Here is an 18,404-nt window from a genome sequence, read left to right as displayed (position 1 = left end):
TTATGCCAGACTATATCAAACTATGACAGACTATATCAGACTATGACAGACTATATCAGACTATGACAGACTATTCCAGGTTATGCCAGACTATATCAAACTATGACAGACTATATCAGCCTATGACAGACTATGACAGACTATATCAGACTATGACAGACTATATCAGACTATGACAGACTATATCAGACTATATCAGACTATGACAGACTATATCAAACTATATCAGACTATATCAGACTATGACAGACTATATCAGACTATGGCAGACTATGACAGACTATATCAGACTATGACAGACTATATCAGACTATGACAGACTATATCAAACTATGACAGACTATATCAGACTATGACAGACTATGACAGACTATTCCAGGTTATGCCAGACTCTGGGGAGTAGTCTCCTCTGGGTAGTAGTCTACTCTGGGGAGTAGTCTCCTCTGGGGAGTAGTCTCTTCTGGGCAGTAGTCTCCTCTGGGCAGTAGTCTCCTCTGGGCAGTAGTCTCCTCTGGGGAGTAGTCTCTTCTGGGCAGTAGTCTACTCTGGGCAGTAGTCTCCTCTGGGGAGTAGTCTCTTCTGGGCAGTAGTCTCCTCTGGGGAGTAGTCTCTTCTGGGCAGTAGTCTCCTCTGGGGAGTAGTCTCTTCTGGGCAGTAGTCTACTCTGGGGAGTAGTCTCCTCTGGGCAGTAGTCTCCTCTGGGGAGTAGTCTCCTCTGGGCAGTAGTCTCCTCTGGGCAGTAGTCTCCTCTGGGCAGTAGTCTCCTCTGGGCAGTAGTCTCCTCTGGGCAGTAGTCTCCTCTGGGCAGTAGTCTCTTCTGGGCAGTAGTCTACTCTGGGCAGTAGTCTCCTCTGGGGAGTAGTTTCCTCTGGGCAGTAGTCTCCTCTGGGGAGTAGTCTCCTCTGGGGAGTAGTCTCCTCTGGGGAGTAGTCTCCTCTGGGCAGTAGTCTCCTCTGGGGAGTAGTCTCTTCTGGGCAGTAGTCTACTCTGGGCAGTGGTCTCCTTTGGGGAGTAGTCTCCTCTGGGCAGTAGTCTCCTCTGGGCAGTAGTCTCCTCTGGGCAGTAGTCTCCTCTGGGGAGTAGTCTCCTCTGGGGAGTAGTCTCCTCTGGGGAGTAGTCTCCTCTGGGGAGTAGTCTCCTCTGGGCAGTAGTCTCCTCTGGGGAGTAGTCTCCTCTGGGCAGTAGTCTCCTCTGGGCAGTAGTCTCCTCTGGGCAGTAGTCTCCTCTGGGCAGTAGTCTCCTCTGGGCAGTAGTCTCCTCTGGGCAGTAGTCTCCTCTGGGCAGTAGTCTACTCTGGGGAGTAGTCTCCTCTGGGCAGTAGTCTCCTCTGGGGAGTAGTCTCCTCTGGGCAGTAGTCTCCTCTGGGGAGTAGTCTCCTCTGGGCAGTAGTCTCCTCTGGGCAGTAGTCTCCTCTGGGCAGTAGTCTCTTCTGGGCAGTAGTCTCCTCTGGGCAGTAGTCTCCTCTGGGGAGTAGTCTCCTCTGGGCAGTAGTCTCCTCTGGGCAGTAGTCTCCTCTGGGCAGTAGTCTACTCTGGGCAGTAGTCTACTCTGGGCAGTAGTCTCCTCTGGGCAGTAGTCTCCTCTGGGCAGTAGTCTCCTCTGGGGAGTAGTCTACTCTGGGCAGTAGTCTCCTCTGGGCAGTAGTCTCCTCTGGGGAGTAGTCTCCTCTGGGGAGTAGTCTCTTCTGGGCAGTAGTCTCCTCTGGGGAGTAGTCTCCTCTGGGCAGTAGTCTCCTCTGGGGAGTAGTCTCTTCTGGGCAGTAGTCTACTCTGGGCAGTAGTCTCCTCTGGGCAGTAGTCTCCTCTGGGGAGTAGTTTCCTCTGGGAGTAGTCTCTTCTGGGCAGTAGTCTCCTCTGGGCAGTAGTCTCCTCTGGGCAGTAGTCTACTCTGGGCAGTAGTCTCCTCTGGGCAGTAGTCTCCTCTGGGCAGTAGTCTCTTCTGGGCAGTAGTCTCTTCTGGGCAGTAGTCTACTCTGGGGAGTAGTCTCCTCTGGGCAGTAGTCTCCTCTGGGGAGTAGTTTCCTCTGGGCAGTAGTCTCCTCTGGGGAGTAGTCTCCTCTGGGGAGTAGTCTCCTCTGGGCAGTAGTCTCCTCTGGGCAGTAGTCTCCTCTGGGGAGTAGTCTCCTCTGGGCAGTAGTCTCCTCTGGGCAGTAGTCTCCTCTGGGGAGTAGTCTCCTCTGGGGAGTAGTCTCCTCTGGGCAGTAGTCTCCTCTGGGCAGTAGTCTCCTCTGGGCAGTAGTCTCCTCTGGGCAGTAGTCTCTTCTGGGCAGTAGTCTACTCTGGGGAGTAGTCTCCTCTGGGCAGTAGTCTCCTCTGGGGAGTAGTCTCCTCTGGGGAGTAGTCTCTTCTGGGCAGTAGTCTACTCTGGGCAGTAGTCTCTTCTGGGCAGTAGTCTCTTCTGGGCAGTAGTCTCCTCTGGGCAGTAGTCTCCTCTGGGGAGTAGTCTACTCTGGGCAGTAGTCTCCTCTGGGCAGTAGTCTCCTCTGGGGAGTAGTCTCCTCTGGGGAGTAGTCTCTTCTGGGCAGTAGTCTCCTCTGGGGAGTAGTCTCCTCTGGGCAGTAGTCTCCTCTGGGGAGTAGTCTCTTCTGGGCAGTAGTCTACTCTGGGCAGTAGTCTCCTCTGGGCAGTAGTCTCCTCTGGGCAGTAGTCTCCTCTGGGCAGTAGTCTCCTCTGGGCAGTAGTCTCCTCTGGGGAGTAGTCTCTTCTGGGCAGTAGTCTACTCTGGGCAGTGGTCTCCTCTGGGGAGTAGTCTACTCTGGGCAGTGGTCTCCTCTGGGGAGTAGTCTCCTCTGTTATTATTATTAGTCTCCTCTGGGGAGTAGTCTCAGGTATCCCAGACCTTGGAGCAACGTAAACTAGGCAACAGCTGGAGCGATGGTACATCGCCGGAAGCAACCAGACGATATGGGCAGAGACAGAAGGACATACTAATACTCTGATGTCTATTTAGTCTGTTCATCATTAGCCAAGGGATAGTCTATGCAGACTGCTCATCATTAGCCAAGGGATAGTCTATGCAGACTGCTCATCATTAGCCAAGGCATAGTCTATGCAGACTGTTCACCTTTAGCCAACGGATAGTCTATGCAGTCTGCTCATAATTAGCCAAGGGATAGTCTATGCAGTCTGCTCATCATTAGCCAAGGGATAGTCTATGCAGACTGCTCACCTTTAGCCAAGGGATAGTCTATGCAGACTGCTCATCATTAGCCAAGGGATAGTCTATGCAGTCTGCTCATCATTAGCCAAGGGATAGTCTATGCAGTCTGCTCATCATTAGCCAAGGGATAGTCTATGCAGTCTGCTCATCATTAGCCAAGGGATAGTCTATGCAGTCTGCTCATCATTAGCCAAGGGATAGTCTATGCAGTCTGCTCATCATTAGCCAAGGGATAGTCTATGCAGACTGCTCACCTTTAGCCAAGGGATAGTCTATGCCAGGTGGCAAACTCAAGGCTCATTCAATCCGGCCTGCGGAACAATGTTGTAAAAATCATAATATACCTATATTTATAGCCTCTTCACTCTGTCCAGCTTGCTAACAGTCATAGAAACGAAAGCTAGACAGTCAGGGAGCATACATTTATATTTTGTGTTTTTGACAGCGAAGAAATATAACATTTTAAATGCGGACCTCTGGGAATAACGATTGCGCTCCTGTGGAGAAAATTTGTTTGACACCCTGGTCTATGCAGACAGCTCATCAAGAGAAGGCTTGATTTACTTTGTTGATATGGCAGTATGCACCCCGCTAGAGGCTATACTGATTACTCTGCATATTCATTTGGTCAGTGCATTTATCCAGCCTTTCTCTTTTATCTATGAGGACGATGGAGGCTGATGACACTGGGGAAAAGCTGGCAGAGAAAGTACTGTAGAAGTATGTATCTTATATCACTTATAACTGCGTCCCTGTGCTCCTAGGTCTGAAGGAAACATGCTTCACAGTGATTGCTAACGGCTTCCCTGTGGTCCTAGGTCTGAAGGAAACATGCTTCACAGTGATTGCTAACGGCTTCCCTGTGGTCCTAGGTCTGAGGAAACATGCTTCACAGCGATTGGTAACGGCTTCCCTGTGCTCCTAGGTCTGAAGGAAACATGCTTCACAGCGATTGCTAACGGCTTCCCTGTGCTCCTAGGTCTGAAGGAAACATGCTTCACAGCGATTGGTAACGGCTTCCCTGTGCTCCTAGGTCTGAAGGAAACATGCTTCACAGCGATTGCTAACGGCTTCCCTGTGCTCCTAGGTCTGAAGGAAACATGCTTCACAGCGATTGCTAACAGCTTCCCTGTGCTCCTAGGTCTGAAGGAAACATGCTTCACAGCGATTGCTAACGGCTTCCCTGTGGTCCTAGGTCTGAAGGAAACATGCTTCACAGCGATTGCTAACGGCTTCCCTGTGCTCCTAGGTCTGAAGGAAACATGCTTCACAGTAATTGCTAACTGCTTCCCTGTGCTCCTAGGTCTGAAGGAAACATGCTTCACAGTAATTGCTAACTGCTTCCCTGTGCTCCTCGGTCTGAAGGAAACATGCTTCACAGTAATTGCTAACTGCTTCCCTGTGCTCCTAGGTCTGAAGGAAACATGCTTCACAGTAATTGCTAACTGCTTCCCTGTGCTCCTAGGTCTGAAGGAAACATGCTTCACAGTAATTGCTAACTGCTTCCCTGTGCTCCTCGGTCTGAAGGAAACATGCTTCACAGTGATTGCTAACGGCTTCCCTGTGCTCCTAGGTCTGAAGGAAACATGCTTCACAGTAATTGCTAACTGCTTCCCTGTGCTCCTAGGTCTGAAGGAAACATGCTTCACAGTAATTGCTAACTGCTTCCCTGTGCTCCTAGGTCTGAAGGAAACATGCTTCACAGTGATTGCTGACTGCTTCCCTGTGCTCCTAGGTCTGAAGGAAACATGCTTCACAGTGATTGCTAACTGCTTCCCTGTGCTCCTAGGTCTGAAGGAAACATGCTTCACAGTGATTGCTAACGGCTTCCCTGTGCTCCTAGGTCTGAAGGAAACATGATTGCCAATGAAAACGTATTTGTTGTCAGCAAAACCATTATCCTAAAATCATGAATTATTAATATTATTCCTGTGCTTGCTAATTTTGCCAAGTGTGATTAATATTTGGTTTGGTTTCGTTCCATCACAGACTTCAAACTGTCTGATGTGTGTTTTATGTGTGCTGCTGATAATTGCACAGTGAGATAATATTTGGTTGGCTGTATAGCTCAGGACCCTAAGCAGGAAGAAAATGCACACGAATGACAAATGAAAGTCAAACCCAATTAGTTAAGTTCAGTTATTTGAACACAACTCTTGCAAAGCACAACACCTGAGGTTACCCCCTCCTGTAGGTGATCCACAAAGCACTGAACTGAGGTTACCCCCTCCTGTAGGTGATCCACAAAGCACTGAACTGAGGTTACCCCCTCCTGTAGGTGATCCACAAAGCACTGAACTGAGGTTACCCCTCCTGTAGGTGATCCACAAAGCACTGAACTGAGGTTACCCCTCCTGTAGGTGATCCACAAAGCACTGAACTGAGGTTACCCCTCCTGTAGGTGACCCACAAAGCACTGAACTGAGGTTACCCCCTCCTGTAGGTGATCCACAAAGCACTGAACTGAGGTTACCCCTCCTGTAGGTGATCCACAAAGCACTGAACTGAGGTTACCCCCTCCTGTAGGTGATCCACAAAGCACTGAACTGAGGTTACCCCCTCCTGTAGGTGATCCACAAAGCACTGAACTGAGGTTACCCCCTCCTGTAGGTGATCCACAAAGCACTGAACTGAGGTTACCCTCCTGTAGGTGACCCACAAAGCACTGAACTGAGGTTACCCCTCCTGTAGGTGATCCACAAAGCACTGAACTGAGGTTACCCCTCCTGTAGGTGATCCACAAAGCACTGAACTGAGGTTACCCCCTCCTGTAGGTGATCCACAAAGCACTGAACTGAGGTTACCCCTCCTGTAGGTGATCCACAAAGCACTGAACTGAGGTTACCCACTCCTGTAGGTGATCCACAAAGCACTGAACTGAGGTTACCCCCTCCTGTAGGTGACCCACAATGTATTCAGCTCCTGTAACACACATGTTCAAAGAGCCCAAGACAGACAAACAATTCAGCCTTTTCCATATTCTAAAAATATAATGTTTCACTCAAACTCCGTTTATGGTCTTTCAAGACGGAGTAGCTCTTGCAGTGGACATGGACATACTGTATAGACATTTAAAAAAAAAATACAATTTCTGAATAAAGGATTGCTAACAAATCCATTTGTGTAATACATTGTCAAAACAAGAATTTCTTCAGGATTTTCAAGCAGTGATGTGCCCATCACAATGTGTATTTCTAACAGCATTAGCTAAGCAACACAGAGGGGATCTTCTGAATCCAGTGGTATATTTTCAGCACAACACAGCAGACAAGACGAGGGAAGTCAGTAGGGCTTATGGAGAAGCATCTTGTAAGAACTCCCCGCTGGTGTGTGATGATGAACAGGGATGAGAGCAGGAGAGTGGCGGCGCCCACAGAGGTGGGATCCACAGGCACCGTCTGTCTGATGTTACTGGAGGCGGCGTGGCACACGCAGGCCAAGGTGGAATTCCATGATGGAAATGAAAGGAAGCAGCGCTGGCAGGAGCGCTGGGACTTCCATTTTGCCACTACACAGGGGAGTGTCCTCAGGAGACGACTGGTTGTGAGGTTGACTGACAGTCAGCCCTATGTGTTGGGCGCGTGTGTAATGTTTCATTTATCACCTGGGAGATCTGGTAGGAGATCAGTTAACGTAGATCAAAACAGTCCTGATCTACACGTTCTGTGGAGCAAACTAAAACTAACTTCTAAAACATATCAGGCTAGTGTTGAAAGTCTAATGCAGAGGAGAAACCAGATTCTCTCCAGTCTAAATAAATAATGATTCCAGGCTGGCAGAAGCATATCCTCAAAAGAATATCAAGGCTGTACTTTATCTCATTGTCAATTTAGACACATTCTACATCCCTACTTACTGTAGAACAAAACCTGGTCTGATATCCAGCACCAGTCAAAAGTGTGGACACACCTACCCATTCAAGTGTTTTTATTTATTTATACTATTTTATATATTGTAGAATGATAGTAGAGACATCAAAACTATGAAATAACACATGGAATCATGTAGTAACCAAAAAAGTGTTAAACAAATCTAAATATATTTTATATTTGAGATTCTTCAAAGTAGTGACCCTTTGCCTTGATGACAGCTTTGCACACTTTTGGCATTCTCTCAACCACCTTCATGAGGTAGTCACCTGGAATGCATTTCAATTAATGCGTTTGAGCCAATCAGTTGTGTTGTGACAAGGTACAGTTGGTATACAGAAGGTAGCCAGCCCTATTTGGAAAAAGACCAAGTCCATATTATGGCAAGAACAGCTCAAATAAACAAAGAGAAACAACAGTCCATCATCGACTTTAAGATATCAAGGTCAGTCAATGAAACATTTCAAGAACTTTGAAAGTTTCTTCAAGTGCACTCTCGCAAAACCATCAATCGCTATGATGAAAGTACCTCTCATGAAGACCGCCACAGCAAAGGAAGATCCAGAGTTACCTCTGCTGAAGAGGATATGTTCATTAGAGTTAACAGCGCCTCAGATTGTAGCCTAAATAAATGCTTCACAGAGTTCAAGTAACAGATACATCTCCACATCAACTGTTCAGAGGAGACTGCGTGAATCAGGACATCATGGTGTTGGGGTGCTTTGCTGGTTACACCGTCAGGGATTTATTAAAATTCAAGGCACACTTAACCAGATTTTAAAATAACTACCTCATCGCTGTACCCCTCACATGCAATTATCTATAAGGTCGCTCAGTGAATTTCAAACACAGATTTAACCACAAAGACCAGGGAGGTTTTCCAATGCCAAGCAAAGAAGATCACCTATTGGTAGATTGGTCAACAACAACAACAAAAACAGACATCCCTTTGAGCTGTTATTTATTACACTTTGGATGGTGTATCAATACACCCAGTTACTACAAAGATACAGGCCTCCTTCCTAATTCAATTACTGGAGAGGAAGGGAAACGCTCAGGGATTTCACAAAGATGCAAGTGTCCTTCCTAACTCAGTTGACGGAGATAAAGGAAAACGCTCAGGGATTTCACAAAGATGCAGGTGTCCTTCCTAACTCAGTTGACGGAGAGAAAGGAAAACGCTCAGGGATTTCACAAAGATGCAGGTGTCCTTCCTAACTCAGTTGACGGAGAAGAAGGAAAACGCTCAGGGATTTCACAAAGATGCAGGTGTCCTTCCTAACTCAGTTGACGGAGAGGAAGGAAAAAACGCTCAGGGATTTCACAAAGATGCAGGTGTCCTTCCTAACTCAGTTGACGGAGAGGAAGGAAAACGCTCAGGGATTTCACAAAGATGCAGGTGTCCTTCCTAACTCAGTTGACGGAGAGGAAGGAAAACGCTCAGGGATTTCACAAAGATGCAGGTGTCCTTCCTAACTCAGTTGACGGAGAGGAAGGAAAACGCTCAGGGATTTCACAAAGATGCCAATGGTGACTTTAAAACAGTTACAGAGTTTAATGGCTGTGGTAGGAGAAAACTGAGGATGGATCAACAACATTGTAGTTACTCCACTATACTACATTTACATTACATTTAAGTCATTTAGCAGACGCTCTTATCCAGAGCGACTTACAAATTGGTGCATACACCTTATGACAACCAGTGGAACAGCCACTTGCATCTAAATCTTGTTGGGGGAGAAGGGGGGTGAGAAGGATTACTTACCCTTACTTACCCTATCCTAGGTATTCCTTGAAGAGGTGGGGTTTCAGGTGTCTCCGGAAGGTGGTGATTGACTCCGCTGTCCTGGCGTCGTGAGGGAGTTTGTTCCACCATTGGGGGCCAGAGCAGCGAACAGTTTTGACTGGGCTGAGCGGGAACTGTACTTCCTCAGTGGTAGGGAGGCGAGCAGGCCAGAGGTGGATGAACGCAGTGCCCTTGTTTGGGTGTAGGGCCTGATCAGAGCCTGGAGGTACTGAGGTGCCGTTCCCCTCACAGCTCCATAGGCGAGCACCATGGTCTTGTAGCGGATGCGAGCTTCAACTGGAAGCCAGTGGAGAGAGCGGAGGAGCGGGGTGACGTGAGAGAACTTGGGAAGGTTGAACACCAGACGGGCTGCGGCGTTCTGGATGAGTTGTAGGGGTTTAATGGCACAGGCAGGGAGCCCAGCCAACAGCGAGTTGCAGTAATCAAGACGGGAGATGACAAGTGCCTGGATTAGGACCTGCGCCGCTTCCTGTGTGAGGCAGGGTCGTACTCTGCGGATGTTGTAGAGCATGAACCTACAGGAACGGGACACCGCCTTGATGTTAGTTGAGAACGTCAGGGTGTTGTCCAGGATCACGCCAAGGTTCTTAGCGCTCTGGGAGGAGGACACAATGGAGTTGTCAACCGTGATGGCGAGATCATGGAACGGGCAGTCCTTCCCCGGGAGGAAGAGGGGCTCCGTCTTGCTGAGGTTCAGCTTGAGGTGGTGATCCGTCATCCACACTGATATGTCTGCCAGACATGCAGAGATGCGATTCGCCACCTGGTCATCAGAAGGGGGAAAGGAGAAGATTAATTGTGTGTCGTCTGCATAGCAATGATAGGAGAGACCATGTGAGGTTATGACAGAGCCAAGTGACTTGGTGTATAGCGAGAATAAGAGAGGGCCTAGAACAGAGCCCTGGGGGACACCAGTGGTGAGAGCGCGTGGTGAGGAGACAGATTCTCGCCACGCCACCTGGTAGGAGCGACCTGTCAGGTAGGACGCAATCAAGCGTGGGCCGCCGGAGATGCCCAACTCGGAGAGGGTGGAGAGGAGGATCTGATGGTTCACAGTATCGAAGGCAGCCGATAGGTCTAGAAGGATGAGAGCAGAGGAGAGAGTTAGCTTTAGCAGTGCGGGAGCGCTCCGTGATACAGAGAAGAGCAGTCTCAGTTGAATGACTAGTCTTGAAACCTGACTGATTTGGATCAAGAAGGTCATTCTGAGAGAGATAGCGGTAGAGCTGGCCAAGGACGGCACGCTCAAGAGTTTTGGAGAGAAAAGAGAGAAGGGATACTGGTCTGTAGTTGTTGACATCGGAGGGATCGAGTGTAGGTTTTTTCAGAAGGGGTGCAACTCTCGCTCTCTTGAAGACGGGAGGGACGTAGCCAGCGGTCAGGGATGAGTTGATGAGCGAGGTGAGGTAGGGGAGAAGGTCTCCGGAAATGGTCTGGAGAAGAGGAGGAGGGGATAGGGTCAAGCGGGCAGGTTGACCCTATCCTAACCTAAATGACAGTGTGAAATGAAGGAAGATATAAAAATATTCCAAAACATGCTTCCTGTTTCCAATAAGTCACTAAAGTAAAGCTGACAAAACAATTGGCAAAGGAATTATGTCCTGAATACAAAGCGTTATGTTTGGAGCAAATCCAACACATCACTGAGTGCCTCTCTTCATATGTTCAATCATAGTGGTGGCTGCATCATGTTATGGGTATGCAAGGACAAGGAGGGTTTTTTTTTATCATAAAAAGAAACTAAATGGAGCTAAACACTGGCAAAATCCTTAAAGTAAACCTGGTTCAGTCTGCTTTCAACAGACACTGGGAGACAAATTCATCTTTCAGCAGGACAATAACCTAAAACACAAGGCCAAATATACACTGGAGTTGCTTTCCAAGACCACATTGAATATTCCTGAGGGGCCGAATTACAGTTATGACTTAAATCAGCTTGAAAATCTATGTCAAGACTTGAAAATGGCTGACTAGCAATGATGAACAACCAACTTGCAAATATTGTACAATCCAGGTGTGCAACGCTCTTAGAGCGCCAAAGGTGTATTGTCTCAGGGGTGTGAATACTCATTTCATTTTCAATTTCAATAGATTTGCTAAAATATCTGAAAACATGTTTTCACTTTGTCATTATGAGGTATTGTGTGTAGAATTCAGGCTGTAACAACAAAATGTGGAATATATGCCACTCCAAATTGAGCTCAGGTGCACCCAATTTCCTTTGATTATCCTTGAGATGTCACTACAACTTGATTGGAGTCCACCTGTGGCCAATTCAATTGTTTGGACATAATTTAGAAAACACTTCTAGAGTGTTGAAAGTTTCCAAGACCATCATTGGTAAATGGAAACAAAATATGGAATAACCCAGAGCGTGGACAGATGGAAGCCACTCCTGAGAAAAGGCACATGACAGCACGCCTGGAGTTTACAAAAAGACACGTGAAAGATTCAGAGCAAAAACTTTAAAAAATGACTCTTTGGCCTGAATGCAAAATGCTGTGCCTGGAGAAAATCAGGCACAGCTCATCAACCCATCCCTACCATGAAGTACGGTGGTGGCAGCATCATGCTATGGGGATGCTGTCCAGCTGCAGGGACAGGGAGTCTGGTAAGGATAGAGGGAACAATGGATGGAACCAAATACAAGCAAATCATTGATGAGAACAAGATTCACATTCAAACAGGATAATGACCCCAAGCATACAGTCAAAGCAGCGCTAGAATGGATTCAGAACAAGAATGTGAAAGTCTGTTAGTGGCCCAGCCAAAGCCCAGACTTGAATCCCATGGAAAATCTGTGGAAAAACTTGAAGATTGCTCTTCAAGGCCAATCCCCATCTAACTTAACAGAGATTGAAAAAATCTGCAAGGAAGAATGGGAGAAAATCCCCAAATCCAGATGTGCAAAGCTGATCCAGACATCCCCAAGACGACTCAAAGCTGATCCAGACATCCCCAAGACGACTCAAAGTTGATCCAGACATCCCCAAGATGACTCAAAGCTGATCCAGACATACCCTAGATGACTCAAAGCAGATCCAGACATCCCCAAGACGACTCAAAGCTGATACAGACATACCCTAGACAACTCAAAGCTGATCCAGACATACCCTAGACGACTCAAAGCTGATCCAGACATACCTTAGACGACTCAAAGCAGATCCAGACATCCCCAAGACGACTCAAAGCTGATCCAGACATACCCTAGACGACTCAAAGCTGATCCAGACATCCCCAAGACGACTCAAAGCTGATCCAGACATACCTTAGACGACTCAAAGCAGATCCAGACATCCCCAAGACGACTCAAAGCTGATACAGACATACCCTAGACGACTCAAAGTTGATCCAGACATCCCCAAGATGACTCAAAGCTGATCCAGACATACCCTAGACGACTCAAAGCTGATCCAGACATACCCTAGACGACTTAAAGCAGATCCAGACATCCCCAAGACGACTCAAAGCTGATCCAGACATACCCTAGACGACTCAAAGCAGATCCAGACATCCCCAGGACGACTCAAAGCAGATCCAGACATCCCCAAGACGACTCAAAGTTGATACAGACAAACACAAGATGACTCAAAGCTGATTCAGACATACCCTAGACAACTCAAAGCTGATCCAGACATACCCTAGACAACTCAAAGCTGATCCAGATATACCCTAGAAACTCAGTTGATACAGACAAACACAAGATGACATCAAAGCTGATCCAGACATACCCTAGACAACTCAAAGCTGATCCAAACATACCCTAGACAACTCAAAGCTGATCCAGACATACCCTGAGACAACCCTAGACAACTCAAAGCTGTAATAGCCACCAAAGGTGCTTCTACAAAGTATTGACTCAGGGGTGTGAATACTTATTGAAAATGAAACACAGATTTAATTTACATAGTTTAAATGTACTAAGATTTCTAAAAACATGTTTTCACTTTGTCGTTATGGAGTATTTTATGTAGATAAATTTAATCCGTTCTGAATTCAGGCTGTAACAATAAAATGCGGAATAAGTCAAGGGGTGTGAATACTCTGATGGCACTACCTATATTGTTTGTAGGCTTGTTGGGCTTTTATGAATGGTTTATTTCTATGTGTTGGGCTGGAGCTGAGATTATTCTTTACAGAGTCAAGTATATTTGTCCAGGTCTCAATTGTTCCCTGATTTGCACCATTTATTCCTGCTGTCACTAATTATAAATGTAGTAACTTCTAATAGTAACTGTGGCCCTTGGCGAATTGGGAGTCAGGTGATTGCCATCTAAGAGTCAGCAGTAATCGTCTCTGATTAGTTGATTCAAGGAGCTATTATCGTTAAGTAACAGATGCAAAGCATTGGAATATTTACATTAATGTACATGAAAATTAATTGAATCACTTTGCCCCAATAGCATTTAACTGCAGGGCTGTCCCACATCATATGGAGGAATGTGTCTACCTGATTTAGGGGACACAGTGAACAGTTGGGGAGTTCTGGCCAATTTCATCGAAAAACGTTTTCTTGGTGTCAAATACAGTCTGTATAAGTGTATACATTTATGGTTCGGATTATGGGATGCCAAGATCATATTTTTACATATTCTGTTCCAGTTAAAGGGTTGTTCAGATTCAATAAGATCTGTGCACCATACTTTAATGGCTAGCTCAGAATAAGAGCTTTCCAAAAGGGAGATCTTTTCTTTGGGAGCCCAGATCATTTATTTATAAATCACATCATTGGATGGTTTGCAAATTGTATTTCCCAAGGGACTCTGGGCCAGCATTGCTGACGTATGTTGTAAATATAGAAAACAAAAAAAATCTGCCTGGTAATGTGTACAGTATGTCTTTCATATCCTGGAATGTTCTCAAACCATTACTGTCCATGATTTCGGCAAGGGGTACGGATTACAAATTTGGACCACTGGGGGTGCAAAAGGACACCTTCCAGATCACATGGCATGCCATTTGATTCTCAGTAACAATGGTTTAAGGGATATATCAGTGGAGACCACCTCTTCCAGGGCAATAGGAGACTCCATATTACATCGTTTAAGGGATATATCAGTGGAGACCACCTCTTCCAGGGCAATAGGAGACACCATATTACATTGTTTAAGGGATATATCAGTGGAGACCACCTCTTCCAGGGCAATAGGAGACACCATATTACATTGTTTAAGGGATATATCAGTGGAGACCACCTCTTCCAGGGCAATAGGAGACTCCATATTACATTGTTTAAGGGATATATCAGTGGAGACCACCTCTTCCAGGGCAATAGGAGACTCCATATTACATTGTTTAAGGGATATATCAGTGGAGACCACCTCTTCCAGGGCAATAGGAGACACCATATTACATTGTTTAAGGGATATATCAGTGGAGACCACCTCTTCCAGGGCAATAGGAGACACCATATTACATTGTTTAAGGGATATATCAGTGGAGACCACCTCTTCCAGGGCAATAGGAGACTCCATATTACATTGTTTAAGGGATATATCAGTAGAGACAACCTCTTCCAGGGCAATAGGAGACACCATATTACATTGTTTAAGGGATATATCAGTGGAGACCACCTCTTCCAGGGCAATAGGAGACTCCATTTTACATTGTTTAAGGGATATATCAGTGGAGACCACCTCTTCCAGGCCAATAGGAGACTCCATATTACATTGTTTAAGGGATATATCAGTGGAGACCACCTCTTACAGGGCAATAGGAGACTCCATTTTACATTGTTTAAGGGATCTATCAGTGGAGACCACCTCTTCCAGGGCAATAGGAGACTCCATATTACATTGTTTAAGGGATATATCAGTGGAGACCACCTCTTCCAGGGCAATAGGAGACTCCATATTACATTGTTTAAGGGATATATCAGTGGAGACCACCTCTTCCAGGGCAATAGGAGACTCCATATTACATTGTTTAAGGGATATATCAGTGGAGACCACCTCTTCCAGGGCAATAGGAGACTCCATATTACATTGTTTAAGGGATTTATCAGTAGAGACAACCTCTTCCAGGGCAATAGGAGACACCATATTACATTGTTTAAGGGATATATCAGTGGAGACCACCTCTTCCAGGGCAATAGGAGACTCCATATTACATTGTTTAAGGGATATATCAGTGGAGACCACCTCTTCCAGGGCAATAGGAGACTCCATATTACATTGTTTAAGGGATTTATCAGTAGAGACAACCTCTTCCAGGGCAATAGGAGACTCCATATTACATTGTTTAAGGGATATATCAGTGGAGACCACCTCTTCCAGGGCAATAGGAGACTCCATATTACATTGTTTAAGGGATATATCAGTGGAGACCACCTCTTCCAGGGCAATAGGAGACTCCATATTACATGGTTTAAGGGATATATCAGTGGAGACCACCTCTTCCAGGGCAATAGGAGACTCCATATTACATTGTTTAAGGGATATATCAGTGGAGACCACCTCTTCCAGGGCAATAGGAGACTCCATATTACATTGTTTAAGGGATATATCAGTAGAGACCACCTCTTCCAGGGCAATAGGAGACCATATTACATTGTTTAAGGGATATATCAGTGGAGACAACCTCTTCCAGGGCAATAGGAGACACCATATTACATTGTTTAAGGGATATATCAGTGGAGACCACCTCTTACAGGGAAATAGGAGACTCAATTTTACATTGTTTAAGGGATATATCAGTGGAGACCACCTCTTCCAGGGCAATAGGAGACTCCATATTACATTGTTTAAGGGATATATATGTGGAGACCACCTCTTCCAGGCCAATAGGAGACACCATATTACATTGTTTAAGGGATATATATGTGGAGACCACCTCTTGCAGGGCAATAGGAGACACCATATTACATTGTTTAAGGGATATATCAGTAGAGACAACCTCTTCCAGGGCAATAGGAGACACCATATTACATTGTTTAAGGGATATATCAGTGGAGACCACCTCTTCCAGGGCAATAGGAGACTCCATATTACATTGTTTAAGGGATATATCAGTAGAGACCACCTCTTCCAGGGCAATAGGAGACACCACATTTCTCACTATACTCAGCCAGGGGCAGAAGAATCATGTCTAAACCAATTTATGATGAGGGGGAAATGCTTGTGCCTGGAAATACCATTTAAAGTTTGATACGGATCGTCCTCGTTCTTCCCCTCTTTGTATGTTTGTTCATTTGTATCCGGGCTCACTTACCTTATATATATATATGGCTCCTGAGTGGCGCAGCAGTCTAAGGCAATGCATCTCAGTGCAAGAGGCATCACTAGAGTCCCTGGTTCGATTCCAGACTGTATCACACCCAGCCATGAGAGTCCCATAGGGCGGCGCACAGCGTGGTCCGGGTTTGGCCGTCATTGTAAATAAGAATTTGTTCTTAATTGACTTGCCTAGTTAAAGTCTCAATTAAAAATACACACTTTCAAACCACATTATGGATTTCATCCCAGTAGCCAGAAGGGGGAAACAATTGGGATTCCATTGGTAGATATGGAGTCTTCCCTCAGGGTTGAGAGGCAGTAGGGCAGATTTGGTTAGATTTATTTAGTTGAGATGGAGCTGAATTTGTCTATGATCTTCAAAGCTCTTGGGAGGAATTAGGATACACTGTCTAGATAAAGATATCTTCAGCGTATAATGATATGCTATGATCCGTAAATTTGAGATATTGGTGTAATGTTTGGATTGTCGAATTGCCTGGGCCAGGGTCTCCCTAGACAAAAACAGCAGAAGTGAGATGGGATCACCTTGCCTGCTACTTCTAGGGTATAAATACTTTCTGAAGGCACTGTCTAAGACAAATATATGATTTTCTCCAACAAAAAACAGGGAGAGGGTATCAACACTTCTAATTCAGGTGAACCTAACATTTAACCTGCTATGCTGAACAGTCAAGCAAAGGTTGGTTACCCTCAGTAATCGCTCTTAATAAAATCCCAAGACTTAAAACATATAGAATGCTAGATCTAGACAAACAAGGACACAGCAGTGATCTGAGATTCAGCACCATGGACCACGGCAGAATCAAAATAATGGAATTGGAGGTTCTGCGCAACATGAACGTGGACAGCGACCATGCAATGGACTGGTAGAACCCATTGGATAAAGGGAGGAAGACAAATCCAGGAAGACAAAGGGCTGAATTGGAAGACTCCCGCACCAACTATCTTCTATGCAACTTCCTGTCTCTCGGAGCAAATATTAACCAATCCCAGCACATTTAAATGTCATAATACAATTGAAAAAAAACGTTGGCACACTTTAACATGAATCCTCATCATTATTGATCAGACATGATTCATGTTTTGCTATATTATGTGAAACGTCTGTTCGCCTGTGAACAATCCACATCTGTTAGGCTGTTTGATTTGCAGTATGCAAGACAATAACCCTCGTTGACTCCCGCTAAATTTGAATTCCATAAGTGCAGACAGGCGTCTCTGTGATATGACACACCAACCCCCTAGATGTCTAATTCTTTCAGATTACATTGAATGCTCAAGAGAGAGAATAGACACTTAACAATCTTGTAATAGTTCAGATGGTAGTGATACAGACTGTCTGGTCAGAGTAAGACCAGTCACCTTTAACAGCTCAAATGTTTCTTTGACACCCATTTTAACATGAGACAGGCTCCTCATGTTGCTCTACAACTGCACATGTCAATACGAGAGGCCAATACAAGTAGCGTTATTGTGGAAAGCATAATCTTTAAAAAGAGATTAAATAAAAACTTAGACCACAAAGAATTTTAAAAAAAGGAGCTACATGTCATTTGTGAGGCCAGCAAATCTCGTCAAATAAAGTCTGTGTCTGTAACACAATGGGTTAGTGTGTGGCTCAGGTCCAGCCAATTTGACAACAACAGCCAGTCTGTCTTTTAAGGACCAATAAGAGGTTTTGGGGGTAAAATATTGTATAACACCATTCTACTATTACTGTAGATTGAGTATATTAAAATACAGACATTTCTAATGATTGTTTGCAGGACATAAAAATGTAGTTTTTGGTACAAAAGCCACTGTGGCAGGAATATTTATTATTTTTTATTTTAAATCTACCAGCCACTCAGATTTTTTTTACCAGCCAAAATATTTTCCACAAAAATTACACGAACAAAACATTTACATTTAAGTCATTTAGCAGACGCTCTTATCCAGAGCGACTTACAAATTGGTGCATTCACCTTATGACATCCAGTAGAACAGTCACTTTACAATAGTGCATCTAAATCTTAAGAGGGGGGTGAGAAGGATTACTTATCCTATCCTAGGTATTCCTTAAAGAGGTGGGGTTTCAGGTGTCTCCGGAAGGTGGTGATTGACTCCGCTGTCCTGGCGTCGTGAGGAGTTTGTTCCACCATTGGGGGCCAGAGCAGCGAACAGTTTTGACTGGGCTGAGAGGGAACTGTACTTCCTCAGTGGTAGGGAGGCGAGCAGGCCAGAGGTGGATGAACGCAGTGCCCTTGTTTGGGCGTAGGGCCTACAATACGTGTATTACTAGTAAGAAGTCAAATTGGTATATTCATTCATTTAATTTTTAACCAAAATATCATA

General features: G+C 45.4%; 1 long non-coding RNA gene across 1 annotated transcript; it reads right to left on the bottom strand.

Annotated features, from left to right (window-relative positions):
* Window positions 1-13,882: 13,882 nt before the first annotated feature.
* Window positions 13,883-14,411, bottom strand: LOC127921903 (uncharacterized). Its single transcript, XR_008109960.1, has 3 exons — window positions 14,346-14,411; window positions 14,157-14,282; window positions 13,883-14,030 (listed from the first exon to the last, which is right to left on the bottom strand). It is a non-coding gene; the product is annotated as an uncharacterized LOC127921903 (long non-coding RNA).
* Window positions 14,412-18,404: the final 3,993 nt, after the last annotated feature.

This window comes from Oncorhynchus keta, unplaced genomic scaffold (assembly GCF_023373465.1).
Source record: "Oncorhynchus keta strain PuntledgeMale-10-30-2019 unplaced genomic scaffold, Oket_V2 Un_contig_2394_pilon_pilon, whole genome shotgun sequence".
Lineage (NCBI taxonomy): Eukaryota > Metazoa > Chordata > Actinopteri > Salmoniformes > Salmonidae > Oncorhynchus > Oncorhynchus keta.
The sequence above is the reverse complement of the archived record's forward strand: the minus strand, read 5'-3'. Positions and strand labels throughout refer to the sequence as shown.